The 14,425-nt window shown below is 44.3% G+C and overlaps 1 protein-coding gene across 1 annotated transcript in view; it reads left to right on the top strand.

Annotated features, from left to right (window-relative positions):
- The first annotated feature begins 10,612 nt into the window (after nt 1–10,612).
- GRIN2B (glutamate ionotropic receptor NMDA type subunit 2B) overlaps nt 10,613–14,425 on the top strand; it is a 404,576-nt gene continuing 400,763 nt past the window's right edge. The window contains exon 1 of the mRNA XM_046012453.1: nt 10,613–11,028. The gene's annotated coding sequence lies outside the window, so the exon portion shown is untranslated. The remainder of the gene's footprint in view (nt 11,029–14,425) is intronic.

Below are 14,425 nucleotides of genomic sequence, written 5' to 3'. Positions count from 1 at the left end.
CCATTATCAATAATGGGACACACTGGCATTTTGTACCTCCTGATAATTTAATGCATTGGAGAAGTTCACAAAATTACCTTGCCAGAAATGTTTATCCTTAATTTATTCATGAGGAAAAGAATCAAACAATTCTTGATTTTGAAGTATTCTGTAAGGTAATTTTGGTCCAGTGTCTCCAAAAATGTCAGTGTCACGAAAGACAAAATAAGATGGAGGAACTATTCTAGATTAAAGGAGACTTAAGAGAAAGGATAATTAAATCCAATAAGGGACATTCATGGGACAACTGTAGATCTGAATACTGATTTAATTGTAATTATAATCTATGCATATTAGAGATTATGAAGGAAGGAAATGTGCATTTATGTGGTACATGTGTTTTTGTTTTTATCTGTGAAAGAGAAACAAACTTTTATGTTCCATAGTAGGATGTCAATGGACAATGGAGAGTAGTAACGTAAGTGTGTCATTTTGAGCTGTGAGGGTTCGTGCCACCAGTTTGAATGAAAATCACTGAGGGGCACCTGGGTGGCTCAGTGGTTAAGGGTCAGACCCTTGATCTCAGCTCAGGTCATGGCACTATGTTAGGCTCCATGCTGGGCAAGAAGCCCACTTTTTTTTTTTTTTAAAGCTGAAAGTGGTGGCCTTTAGGGAGGGGGAAAATGTGGTGGAAGGTCAGAGGACTGGTGTCGAACAACTTGATTATTTTAAACTTTGCTCACACAATTTTGACAAAAGTAAAATCTCAATTTAAAAAGAAAATCAGTCTCAATTTAAAAACAGAATGAAAGGGACACTTGGGTGGCTCAGTGGGTTAAGCTGCTGCCTTCAACTCTGGTCATGATCCAAGAGTCCTGGGATCCAGTCCCACATAGGGCTCCTTGCTTAGCAGGGAGTCTGCTTCTCTCTCTGCTTCTGCCTGCCACTCTGCCTGTTTGTGTGCTCGCGTGCTCTCTCTCTCTCTCTCTCGACAAATAAATAAATCAAGTCTTTAAAAAAAAACCAACAGAATGATAAATTGAGTGTACATGATTAAGAGCTACAGGGGAGAGGGATGTGGGGGCCAGACTGTGAAGGAACCAGTGTGTGAAAAGGGGAGTTTGAACTAAACTCCACTAGCAGGGAGCCTGTTGAGTGTTCAAGCAGGGGCACAGTGCTGCCGCTCCAATAAGGACGGAGAAGCATTATTAGGGTCTGCTTAGAAGTTATTCATTCAGACACCGAGCTGGGTGTTGGCAGGGTTGCAGTGAACGTTCCAGCCCGTCGCCCCGGGGGAGCTCACTTTATGTACAGCTCAGGCTGATAGACTTGGGGCTTGTGAGGAATAGTCACGCCTTGCCTCAGATTGGCACCTCAGAATTCTTTCAAAATGCTACTACGCACGCACACGCGTGTGTGTGTGTGTGTGTGTGTGCGTGTGCACACATGCATGTGCTTTCCAATGGAATCCAGCACAAGTGATCGTCAAACTCCTCTCTGACTCTGCATTCTCTCAACAGCCTGTCCAAGTCTCCCAGTTGGCTTTTCTTTCTGGTACTTAAGGCGGGAGATCCCTATGCTTTGTCCCTATTTCCTTGAACCCGGGCTCTACACAGGATCCCTTGGCTGTGAATGGGAAGGGTGCCAGGTGATGGGAGCCCAGAGACCAGCGGAAGTGGGCAGAGGTCACATCAGTAAAAACTACTCTGGAAGCTAAAAGGACACTAATGGGGGTATGAAGAAGAGAGGCTGCCTCCCCCGAGGAGGAGGGCAGTGCCTGCTCCAGGAATAAAGACCTGCACAAGAGGCAGATTCTAAAATGGAAAACCAATATTGGGGGAATGGATACCTGGCTCACAAAGAAAACCCTTAGAAAACTTTAAAGAAGGACATGAAGTGATGAGAGAAGGGAACCTGTGAAAGGAGAGATACAGAATTTATCTCTTTTGCTTTCATTTGCATCATTATCAGACTGCCTCTGGTAATAAGATGTTTGAAAATGCCTTCAGATAGAGATGGGATCTTTCATCCATATTGTCTGTAGTAAAAGAGATTAGGGCACATTTCTCAGGAAGCTTGATCAGTCATAATGAAACACCAGGAGTGCATCTTCTCTGCATCATAATGGTGAGACTAGAGGCCATTTTTTCCCCCCTTAAAGTATTTCTGTGGGGGGGTGGGGAGAGAAAGAAAAGAAAAGAAAACAAAACAAAACATATTCACGTAGATAAAATCAAGATTCTAAAGGATTTCTTAAAAAACAAACAAGCAAGAAACCAAAAAACAACAGCTAGTTGGGAAAGAAGGTTGTCATATCTTTGCTATATTGGAGGAGGAGGAAAAACCCAGCAGGCAGTGCCAACTCTAACTGTGTTTAATTGGGGGTTATTTCCACTCAGGGTGTGTTCTTGCAGGAGTTGAGTGATGCTGGAAATAACACCATGCAAATTCTTCTCTTTATCACAGAGAACTTACTATCACATCACAAATTCCATCCACTTTCTAGGTTCACTGATTCTTTTCTCTGCAAGTCTTGTTTATTCCTCTCTTCTTTCCTCCCTTCCACCCCTATTGTATGTTTTGGAAAAGAAAAGAGACTATGTAGGGAAGGATTAAAGAAATGTTTCTCTGCATATACAATGCGAATGTGTTGACATGTATTGTTACAATGTACACAACAGGCTTAAGAAAATGCTGTGGATAATGAAAACTTTTGTATTGTTGGAGGTCAGGCAAGTCTTCAGGCCAGTGGGGAGGGGGTGAAGGTTGTTTATCCCTTTGAAAAAATACTGCCTGGGTTGAATAATTAATATCATTATGATAAGAACAAAATAGATTCTTTTAAAAGAGTAATGATGGTGGAATCAGGATCTTAGTATGCTTGCGAGAGTTATTAAAATTGAATGCTCTGTGTTTCCTGTACACTCCAGGAATTGCAAGCAAAAGAAGATGGATTTGATTCTGCAGAAGGCATTAATATGCATGTTGTCAACTGAGCCTTTAACGAATTATTTTTTCAGAGATAAAATTCGAATATTTTCTCTAGAAACTAGGAAGCCTGTTTTACATTAGGTAACGAGCAGAGGCAGACTGACTTTGAAGCTAATGCAGCTTCAGATTCCCAGCCCTTCACTTGGGGCCCTTTCTTCTAAGGCTGTGGGAGAGGCCCTAATAATGTGTCCAAATGTTTTAGTAAAATTTGCAAAAGTAGCATATTTTAATTGCAATCATTTAAGATTGCTGTCTCTTTCCACTCCAACTTTCTCTGTCTGATTTCCTCTCACACTTGGTGTCATTGGAGTGGCAGTGAACATTTCTGAGATGAAGCTAAGTGGAGGCTGAGTTGGGAATAATTTAATTTGGGTTCACTGAGATATATTTGTGCAGCTTGCCATCAGTTTCCTATAGAGTTAAATTGTTGCCAGCTTTCTCAATGAAGCAGCACTGTGCAGCACTGTGACATGGAAGTCTCAGAGACCATGTGTTCAGTGCAACATCTCTTATTCAAGCTGGGGCAAAAGCTGCCTCCAGTTTACCTGAAGTTGCAGACTGCTTTTGTATTCCGTAATGCTTTTTCCCCCCTTTCCAATTTGTCTCACAAATAGAATATTTGACAACTTAGAATGTTTTTAAAGAATCAAAGTGTAATGCTTCCCATTGGAAAGCTGCTCAAGTTTTGTACCATGAGTACATCAACATGAAGCTTCTAGAATTTTCCATAGGCTTGGAAGGGAAACCAAACATAGATTTTTAAAAGTTTCTTTAAGAGTTGATAAAGCTTGAGAGACTATGGACTCTGAAAAACAATCAGAGGGTTTTGAAGGGGCGGGGGGGGGGGGGGGGGGGGGAGGAGGGGGAGGAGGGGGGGAAGGTTGAGGAACCAGGTGGTGGGTAATAGGGAGGGCACGTACTGCATGGAGCACTGGGTGTGGTGCAAAAACAATGAATACTGTTATGCTGTAAATAAACAAATAAAAAAAAAAGTTGATAAAGCTTGAGTTTGCCACTTTATCTGCAGTTTGGAAAGCATTTTTGGACATTTTAAGTAAAACACGTGAGAAATTACAGACTGCTGTTTGAGCCATAGTTGAAGAGTTCTTTATTATATACATTTATTTGTTGAAGAACCAAGAGAAAATTCATATAATAATTTACACATATGAAATAAAAAATGACAAAGAGGTTAGCACTGACATCAATAGAAATGAACCTGACATTAAGAGGCAAATTGCAACATTTTTTTTCCGGATCATACCAAAACTGTAATTCTTTAAGAAAAAGGAGAAACTTTTAGGAATGAATAGGCTCCTGTATTATTTGATAATCCAGTAATAGAAGAGGAGTGAACCAAATGAACACACTGGAAAAAGATTTAAATTTCTGGCTGGTTTGAGACAAAATACTAACATTGATGAAGATAATGCAAAACTTATAATGCATAGCAAACTGGTTAAGGAGTGTCATCAGTTCAAGGGGTATTTAATATTAACCACTGTACACAAAAACTTGAAATCCTTGAAGCCTTATGACTTATATATAAAAGAAATTTGAGGGGCACCTGGGTGGCTCAGAGGGTTAAGCCTCTGTCTTTGGCTCAGGTCATGATCTCAGGGTCCTGGGATTGAGGCCTGCATCAGGCTCTCTGCTCAGCAGGGAGCCTGCTTCTCCCTCTCTCTGCCTGCTTCTCTGCCTACTTGTGATCTCTGTCAAACAAATAAATAAAATCTGTAAAAAAAAAAATGAAAGAAATTTGAGGTTTTCCCTAATTTGACAGCAATTCTAAAAAACAAACATTACACTACTACCAATAAGAATTTTTTCTAAATGATTAATAATGAAAAAAAATTTTTGAGCAACCATGGTAAAGGATAGACTTGATATTTTCTGTTACTTTCATATAAATTATATTATAAATCATAATGTGAAGAATATAAAGTAAAAAATATAGAAAAGTGAACATTACAGAACATTTAGGCAAGAATAAAATTATAATAATTACAAATTTTTGTGGCATTAATAAATATCAAAGAATTTTTTTAAAGATTTTATTCATTTATTTGACACAGAGAAAGATCACAAGTAGGCAGAGCAGCAGGCAGAGAGAGAGAGGGAAGCAGGCTCCCTGATGAGCAGGGATCCTGATGCGGAGCTCGATCCCAGGATCCTGAGATCATGACCTGAGCTGAAGGCAGAGTCTTAACCCACTGAGCCACCCAGGTGTCCCAATATCAAAGAATTTTTCATTTCTTTTGATTTATTTTCTCATTTTAAGTAAATATTTACTTTCACATCAAAATTTCTACTCTTGGGGCACCTGGGTCGCTCAGTCATTAAGTGTCTGCCTTCGGCTCAGGTCATGATCCAGGGTCCTGGGATCCAGCCCCGCATTGGGCTCCTAGCTGGGTGGGAAGCCTGCTTCTCCCTCTCTCACTCCTCTTGCTTGTGTTCCCTCTCTCGCTGACTCTCTCTGTGTCAAATAAATAAATAAAATCTTAAAAAAATTTTTCAACTCTTTCCTTGAAGAGGAACCCCAAATCGTAAACTTCAGGCCTTACCCTGTGGTATCAGTGCTTGATATGAAAGATGTTGTGAGATAAATATACTCCCCCATACCTCCTGCTTCTATTGACTGACTGATTGATTGCTGGGCAATTCATGGGCTTTGCATGTGTTGACTGGCCATGGACAAGAGTGTTTGCATCCCTTGGGATCCTCTCTTTTGGTCAAGAGAAGTGGCAGAATATGTCCTCCAGTGTCCTTAGCAGCCTCAGGTGAGAGCTTTTCCCTCAATAAATGATGCTGTGAAATATAATCCAACATCTTGTTTTTTTAGAGCACTGCTTTTTGTGCTTCCTGCCTAGGAGTTAGGAAATGCATATTTGCAATATTATGAAATAATGTTCCGAATTTCATGAATCCGGATGATCCTTGAAAATGGTTTTATTGAAAGGCTTGTGGTCCCTGGAGGCAAAGGTCATTCACGAGAAGTGCCAGGGAGTGTCAGGGAGTCTGAGGAATAAGGAGAGAGATCTTTTCCCATTAAATGGACAATGGGCAATAAATACCATGGAGAAGAGATGCCACCTTCCACTTACAAGCTGCATGGTCCCTAGGATTATCTCTTCCGAGCCAGAGTCAGCGAGACTGCTTGGAAAAGTGGTGTCTAATAGTCATAAAAAAAAAAAACAAAAAAAAACACAAAAACCCAGACAAACCCCAAACTTCCTATGTATCGAGGCCCCACTGCATGCTGGAATCATGCCACTGTTAGAGGAGGTCATTGAGAGGAGGTGACAGCCAGTTGAGTCACAAGCTGGATCTGGGTAATTGGAAGGTCCTTACCCCCGCCCTGTCCTTGGAATGTCGTTCTACCCATTGTTCTCGCCTTAGGAGCCACGTCAAGGATACAGCTTTGAGATTGGCTGGACTGCACGCATGAGTGAGCCCCATGAAGACCTCTATATAAAGTCTTACGATTCTGGTGGGGAGGTGCTGAGATCCATTTATCTTGTGGCCGCCCAAGACAAGCCTCATAGGCAAATGGTCTTGCCTATTAAAATTGCCACCCTACAAACTGTAGTGGTCTCTCTTTTTCTTCAGTTCTTCCTCATTCTCTGTGTACAGGGACCAATTTAGAATTTCACTAGGGGAACTCCTGAGATTGCTAACCAACCATCAGGTGCTGGGAATAGATGGATAGTGTAGAGGATGGTCTTGTTCCTTAAGTAGTTAGATAAGTAATTGGAAAGACTGGAGAAATAAGTATACAATTTTAAGTTTAGCCTTATGAAATTGCCTTTTTATTATAGGGCAATGATAGTTATTTCCTGTGATTGGCAATTTCATATGATTGAATACCAACAGTTTCAATATGGTTGAACCAGTATGGTTGAACATAAATTGCTTGTGGTAGTATTTTTTTCCTTTTGGGCCAGTTCTTCCTAATGCAAGGCCAAATGACCAGCTTGGTGTGTGTCATATCTCTGGCACCCGCATCATGCACGTCACTACCATCCCCTAGTCATCTGATAACTGACCATACAAATTCCTCGACACATTTCCACGTGCAGGGGGTAGGAGGCAGGGGCATGGTGGTGAGGGCCCATACCTCATTGAAAGACTCTTGCGGTTGTTACAGAAATCAATTCAGTCCTGGTGGACTGAAAATATCCTCAGATGAGGTGGGACTTGATCTAGAAATTGAAGGGAAGGGTAGACATAATTAAGGAGTTGGAGAATTCATTCTTTCCTCCACACTTGCAAAAGTGAATGAGCTGGAATGGAATTACTGGGTTCAGGAAGGGATGAAAAGAAAATAGAGAAGAACCACCCAATTTTGATGAAGGGGATTGGAATAGGAAAGGGAAAGTAGGTTCTGTGGGGTTTTTTGGTTTTGTTTTTTGTTTTGTTTGTGTTTTTGTTGTTGTTGCTTTTTCAAATAGGTTAAAGGTCAACCCTTGAGTGAGTTTGGGTCTTATTCTGAAGGTAATGGCATTCCCTGGGAGACTCAAGGAAGTGTTTCCGGAAAGCCCCATGGGGTCCTTGCTCTGCAACTTACACCCCTCCTGGAATCCATGTTCTAACAACAGGAAATCTGCACATAGAGGGGTTTGGGTTGGCTGCTGTGTATCAAGGGGCACAGCAACTCTGGAGTGGGTCTGTGTTCTCCAAAGAGGTGGAAGATCAGCCCTACCCTGTCTTAGAGAAACAGCAATTGCCTACTTGGGATATCTCTCTTTCTGTCAAATAACCAAATAAGATCTTTAAGAAAAAAAAAACAAAAAAAAAAAAAACCAGCAATACCGTTACTGAGAAAGAGTAATTTCAGTATTTGTGTTTCCATATAATGCTTATGCGTTTGTGTGTGCCTTTAGGAATCTTAGATGTGACCATTAAACCTAACAAAAACTAGGAAACATGAAAGAATTAGGTTCAGATTATTATGACTATGGTTTGGTCTATAGGACTGAATATGCATCTGATGTAATCTACATAGATCAAAGCTCCAAATGACTAGGTGTAACTGCTTCACACAGGAGTATTACCTGTGTGTTTATATGGCTGCTTCTCGGGAACGTTGGTGAGAAGTTCATGATATAACCAATATGAAAATGCTCCACCGCTATAATATTCTAGATCTTCGAAGAGACAACGGATCAGAATAAAAATGGTGCACACATGACGATATTAATATTAAAAATAATAATACAGGTGGTGGTAAATGCTATTAAAACAGAAAACAGGTTAAGAGGGAGAGAAAAGAAGGGATGTTTGCGTTTTACAAGAGGGTGGGTTTGCAAACGCCATGAAATGTAGTTTCATGTAAGGGTTATTCACCTGTCTCAACAACATTTTCTCTCCTCAAGGTCTTTCAATAACAGGATCCACTTTAATAAGAAATGCCCAACTCCTTGAACCTTCACTAGTTGTCAGTAAAGCACATATATTATCTTACTACACCATTTAGCCCTTAATTCCATTTGCCTTCCTTTGTTTCCCATTGTTTTCCCGTCAGCCTCGTGTACTCAGATCCTAAGCTTCTTGAAGGCAAGAACCCGGCTTTAAACTGCGTCCAGCCCTCGCGCCGCCCGTAGGAAGCAGAGGCTGATTTGTGGGAAAGAGAGCGAGAGGTCTTATATTTCAAACTGCAGCTCCGCCTTTGAGATGCTTCCCGCAGCCCAGCGCGGCCGCCCACCGGGGGCACTGTCTTGCTCCCCACACCCCTTCGCAGCCCTTCCTCTTTGCTGTGCCCCACTGCGGCCAGCAGGAGGCGCCACGGACTCGGGTTAAGGATTTCCCCCCTTCTTACCCCACTTCCCCCGGCACGTGACATGGGAAGCTGCCTCTGCCGGAGTCTTAGCAATAGGAGTGAGGGGGTGACGGGGTTTGGGGGTGGGGTGGGGTGGGGGGTGTGGAGAAAGAGGACGCACACACACACACACACACACACACACACACACACACACACACCCTAGGAGCAGAAACATCTTCCCCAGCTTCGTGGGTTTCTCCTCCCACCCGAGCCAGTGTGTGAGAGGTAGGTGTGTGTGCGGGGGGTGGGGGGCACGTTTTTGGGTGTGAGACCCAAATGCAGACCAGGCAACTTGTGATCTCCTGCCCAACCCCCGTCCCCGGTGATTAATACCCATTTTTCTTACTCTCCCCCTCCTCCCCCTCCTCGTCTTCCTCTCCTGCTGCCGCGCGGTTGACTTGCACAACGTGCCCCCGCCCGCCTCCCCTCCCCCGGCTCCGATCATCACCAACTGGAATCTGGGCTCCTGCTTCTCCACCCCCCCACCCTCTTTTTTTTTTTTTTTTTTTTTTTTTTTTTTTTGAGAAAGGAAGGTCCCCCCCAACCCTTTTCAAAAACCACTTCCTCCGGCTTCTTCACCTCTAGGAAATCTCGGGGCTTTGCTCTTATCGAAAGTGCTCATCAGGGTGATTTTTTGATGACCACAGTCCAGAAGTGCTGGCGTCCGAATGCATTTTCTTTGGCTTCGCCACGAAGAGTCGTGAACTTCAAAACCCCGACACGGATTATCAATCCTGCTTTGCAGGAAAGGAAAACCCTCCATCCCCGGCCACCCGCCACCCCTCTCCGGAGATTCTGCAATCGCCCAGGCGCTCGGAGTCAGTACGTAAATACTCGCTTTGGAGTCTCCTGTCTCAGTGCTGGGGCTTGGGGGTGTCAGGGAGATAAAGGGTCGAAGCGGTGGAACCGTAAACTAACCTGGTGTTGGGTGAAGCTCTTGAATCCAGCAGAACCCGGCACTTGCTAATTTGGACGTGGCTTTAAATATATATATATATTAGGGTGAAAGGGGACGGCTCTCTCTGGTCTTTTTTTGGGAGGGGTGTTAATCCCCTTACAGAACAGAGAGGTTGGGCGTCCGTGCCCCGGGCCGGAGCCACGCGCCGCGACCATCCGTCCAATCGACACGTTGCAGGTGAAGCCCTGAGCGCTGCACATCAGCGCGGCGGCGGCGTGAGTGTGCGCGGGGGTGAGTGTGCGCGGGGGGTGAGTGTGAGTGCGCGCGCGGGGGCGCGTGCGCGTCGGGGGCGTGTGTGTGTGCGCGCGTGTCAGTGTGCCCCTTCCAAGAAATGCCCAGTGTGCACCCAGTGCACAATCAGAACCCATTGAGCACAAGCCCGGGGTGGGAGGAGGCGCTGCCGCTGGAGGCGATGGGGAGAGCGAGACAGACATGTCAGCAGCAATGCAGATGGGGCTGGGGGCCGCACTTGCTGGCGAGTTAAGTGGGGATTGTGTTTCTGCGTGTGTGTGAGTGTGTGTTGCTCCCTGGTGCCGCTTCTCCCTCCCTTCCTCCTTCCTTACCGCTTCCCTCCTTCGCCGGCTCGCTCCCTCTCTCCTCTTCCATTCAGGTTGGCATTCCCACCTCTCATCCATGCCTGTCCCAGGAATGGTATAGCCAGACCTTTTCTGAATTATTTATAGACCGGTGCCAGCTGTTTTCAATTCCTCTCGTGTGCACTCTGTGGGAAATGCGGGGTTTCCTCCCCCCTTTCCTTAAAACGAATTGATATCTTTTTCGGAATGCATTTTTCTCACCCTCCGGGGACACTCAAATCGAACCCTGACCGCCTCTTTTTCCCCCTTAGGAAGGGGACGCTTTGGGAATGACCATGCTCCACGGAGGGACAGAGCCGGCCCCCAGCTTCTCTACACAGAGCCTCCTCCTCTAAAGCTCCAAAAAGCAAAAACCGTAATTGCCAGAAGAATCATTTAAAAAATAGCCCAGCCACTAACCTCACATGCAAATGGAATAATTACTCTGGATTCTGCATTGTGAGCTGCTCTCCATATCCTGAATTACCTTTGAATTCAGTCTTTTTTTTTCCTTTGAATTTGCATCTCTTCAAGACACAAGATTAAAACAAAATTCACGCTAAATTGGATTTTCAATTACCTTCCTTTCATTTATCCTTCATCTTTCTTATGTGGATATGCCAGCGAGAAGAGGAGACTGGACATTCCCAACATGCTCACTCCCTTAATCTGTCCGTCTAGAGGTTTGGCTTCTACAAACCAAGGTAGGGCAAATTCTGTTTTATTTTCATCTCACCTGGGGTAGGGATTCCTTGTTTATCTCTCTTTTCTAATCCCTCAAATGGAATTTTTGGAAGAAAAGGCGATAAGATAATAAAATAATGCTGTTTTGGGAAAAAAGTCTTTTTATGAAGGGGGAAATCTCCCATGTTATAGCTTTGCTTTTCTCATCAAACAGGTTTTGGGTTTTTGGGAGGCAGTGGGGGTGGATGTATGTAGGGACGGAAGATGCTGGGTGACATAAGGGTCTGTGTATGTAGACGTGCATGGGAGACCTGTGTGATTTTTGAGTTAAATAGCATTTTATTCACCCAGGGTTACAGCTCTGATTTTTATGGGAATCTAGAAAAAAAATTTTTTTTTCAGGCTAGCTTTTTCCCCTTGCCACTTCCATGCCTGTCTCCGGTCTCTACCTTCCTAGCCTTTTTAAAAAATGCCCTTTAAAAAAAAATGAAAATAATGATTACTGTGGTTGTTGCCCTGAAGTCCACTTGCTGTCTAAAGCATTGAAACGGGGCCCAGAGATCCCGGGAGGCCTACTGCAGAGGGAAAGGTCTAGGTGGGGAATCTGGCTGGTCTAGGAACACCTGGAATTGAAGGATGCTGCAGATTAAAAGGACTTCAGTCTTAAGCTTGCAAAAAAGGAATTCTGTCAATATTCTTTTAATTTATATTTTTTCCCTGTGCTATTATTTTTGAGCTGTAAATTTCTCCTTCTGTCTACACATCTATTTATACCCACACATCCTCCAAGCAAACTGTTACTTCCACACTCTTGCAAAATGGCTATCTTGCAGAGTTCTAAAATGCTGTGCATGAGGAAGGGGTGCAGAATTCGACACGTGAGTCTTTGTGTTAGACAAAGAGATGTGCCGTTTGCATGTGTTCGTCTCTTACCTTAAAATGAGAATGAAGACTTTAACCCCCCCCCCATTATTTTTTACAGTATGTGAAATGTGGCTAGGCAGTATTTTTTATGTACTTGGAATAGCAGGAGAAACGGAAAAGACTTAGCTAATGACTCTTCAGCTAGGCACTCATGCAAGGCAAGACAACTCCTGAGGCCGTCAGACCATCCACAGGCTGGAGGGCCGTGGTGATGAGCTGGTGTGCTCTTCTCCTTGGTCCACTGACTGTCCACCCCTAAACTCTGAGGGTGCCCAGATGCAGAAATCAGGTTGAGATAATGATCTTCAAAATCCTGTAGCAGAATCATGGGCATCAGTAGTCTTTCTGAAAGTATTCTCCCCTCTAATCTTTTTTCTCTGGCATTTTAATGACTATACTTAGAAACAATCCAAAATACTAAAGGGATTGGGGGAAGGAGAAGATCCTTGTCCTTCAATATCAGACCAGAAGACAGTTCTTCATTGTTCAGAAGGGATGGATATCATCCACATTCACTACTCCCCTCCCCCCAGGTTTCCTTCTTTTGAGCGTCTAATTGGTAATCTGTGCCCATCTGTAATGTCAGCAGAATGGGAGGGTGGGATCCCACTTTGAACCATGTTCTCACCGTGTCTACAAATAGCTGAGGTTATCTGGTGTGTGCTCACCTTACAGACACCTGAGCTGGTTCTCCATCTGCTTCTACTCCTTCAAGTGGGAGGATGTATTCTTAATTTTCCTTCAAAATAGAACAGAGGTATGGGTGAGAACAGCAACTCCATGTGCGGTGGTTTCCTACGTACAGATGAGCAAGGTGAGGTGGGTGTCCCTAGAGCGTAGGCCCCTTTTCTCTTTCCTGGTGTCTGCGACGGTGCCCTACAGGGACTAGACCCTTCCTCGTGTTGGTTGGCGTCCAGGTTGACAGTAGGCCTTTGGACAGAGTCTCAGCCACTGTCTCCTAGAATGCTCATAGGATTAAGCCAGGTTCTAGGCCATCCTTAGTTGGCCCTAAAGCTAGACAAAGGGTAAGAGGTTAAAATGGGAGGGTGCTGAGAAAGAAGATGACTGGGTGGTAGGAAAGGTACAAAGAGAGGGGGAGCCATTCCAACTGTTAGTGTCTTACTAGGATTCAAGGTGGAATCACTACAGGTGGTCTGTACCTTTACCACAACCAAAGCCATTTTGGAGCCCTGAGGAGACAGGTGTGTTGCGTGCCTGTGAGCAATCTTGGCAAGGCTGTCTCTGGGCCACTGTTCTGTTTCTCTTTATTTTTCCCCTCATGGCACAAAGAACTGACTGGGTTCTATTTTATCTTCTCTCCTTCTGCCACCCGCCGTACAGTGTGGGTTACCTGAGGAAGAAATGTGCCTATTGGGGGGAGGAAGAGCAAATTTAATTTCAGCTGAGGAGCCTCTATGATGTACAATTAAGGAAAAAAAAAAAAAAACCAAACTAATGGGAAATAAAGACTTCTCAGGCAATCCCGGCTAAGGAGTTTAGATTGGTGATTTGAAAGGAAGCAGAACAACATGGATGCCTCCTGTCCCTGTGTGTTTCAGGTGTAGCAAAGCATGACGGGTCTGGGATCACAGAGCCATGTGGCCACCCAGAGGTACCTGTTCACATGCAAGGAGAGGAATAGGGTGTGCCCCTCCGTGGTCTCACTTCTCAGCATTGGTTCTATTCCTAGGAAGGCTATGTGTCTCAAGAGTCTTGCTTTGCTACTGCGTGTGTGTCGTTTCTGGCAGGGATAGATGCAGAGGAAGCAAAGAATTAACGAGGCAAAATTAAGGGAAAGGAGGAGGACCAATACATTCTCTAGTCACTACTTTGCACATCAAGTGCCTTTCTTGTAGGCTGAATGCGAAGAAGAGCGACTCCTTCTGGTGAAGGGGTGAACGGCAGGTAGCTGGATTTTGTATTCCTCTTCATCTCCAGAAGAATGGCTTCAGAACCTGGACCCTCTTCTTTGACCTTCATGCACACGTACTAGCCTGTGCAAGGAGGGGCACTGGGGCACCTGGGAGGCGAAAACACGGACTGAACTTGGTTGGGGGGATGAGTGGCGCTGGACAGGGAGAAATGGGGCTGAGCTGATTCAGCCCTTGACCACACCATCATTGCCTTGTAAAACATTCTCCCATCTTCTCCATGAATGTGGTGAACCTGGGATGCAGGGCTTTGCCCCCCTATTTTCTTGTTCAACAGTACGAAGATGAAGGTGACATGTCCATCACGGCTAATAAGTTAAAGCAAAAATGTCATGAATATTTATGCAATAGGATATATAGCGGGCAGGGGAAAGGACAGGTTGTATGTGAAGAAACCTTAGCAAAAAAAATAAGCCTATAGAAGCCAGGGGCAGGAGGGATGTCAGGGTGGAGCTCACCATTCTAAAGGTTGGCAAACTGTTGTTTTGAGCGATAGCCTTTTCTCCTTAATAAGGAAGGTGAGGGCTGACAAAGCCTCTCATCTCATGTAACTTGTTGGGGT

Source organism: Meles meles, chromosome 7, assembly GCF_922984935.1.
Source record: "Meles meles chromosome 7, mMelMel3.1 paternal haplotype, whole genome shotgun sequence".
NCBI classification, from domain to species: domain Eukaryota; kingdom Metazoa; phylum Chordata; class Mammalia; order Carnivora; family Mustelidae; genus Meles; species Meles meles.
Note: the sequence above shows the minus strand (reverse complement) of the source record. Positions and strands in the feature narration are given on the sequence as shown.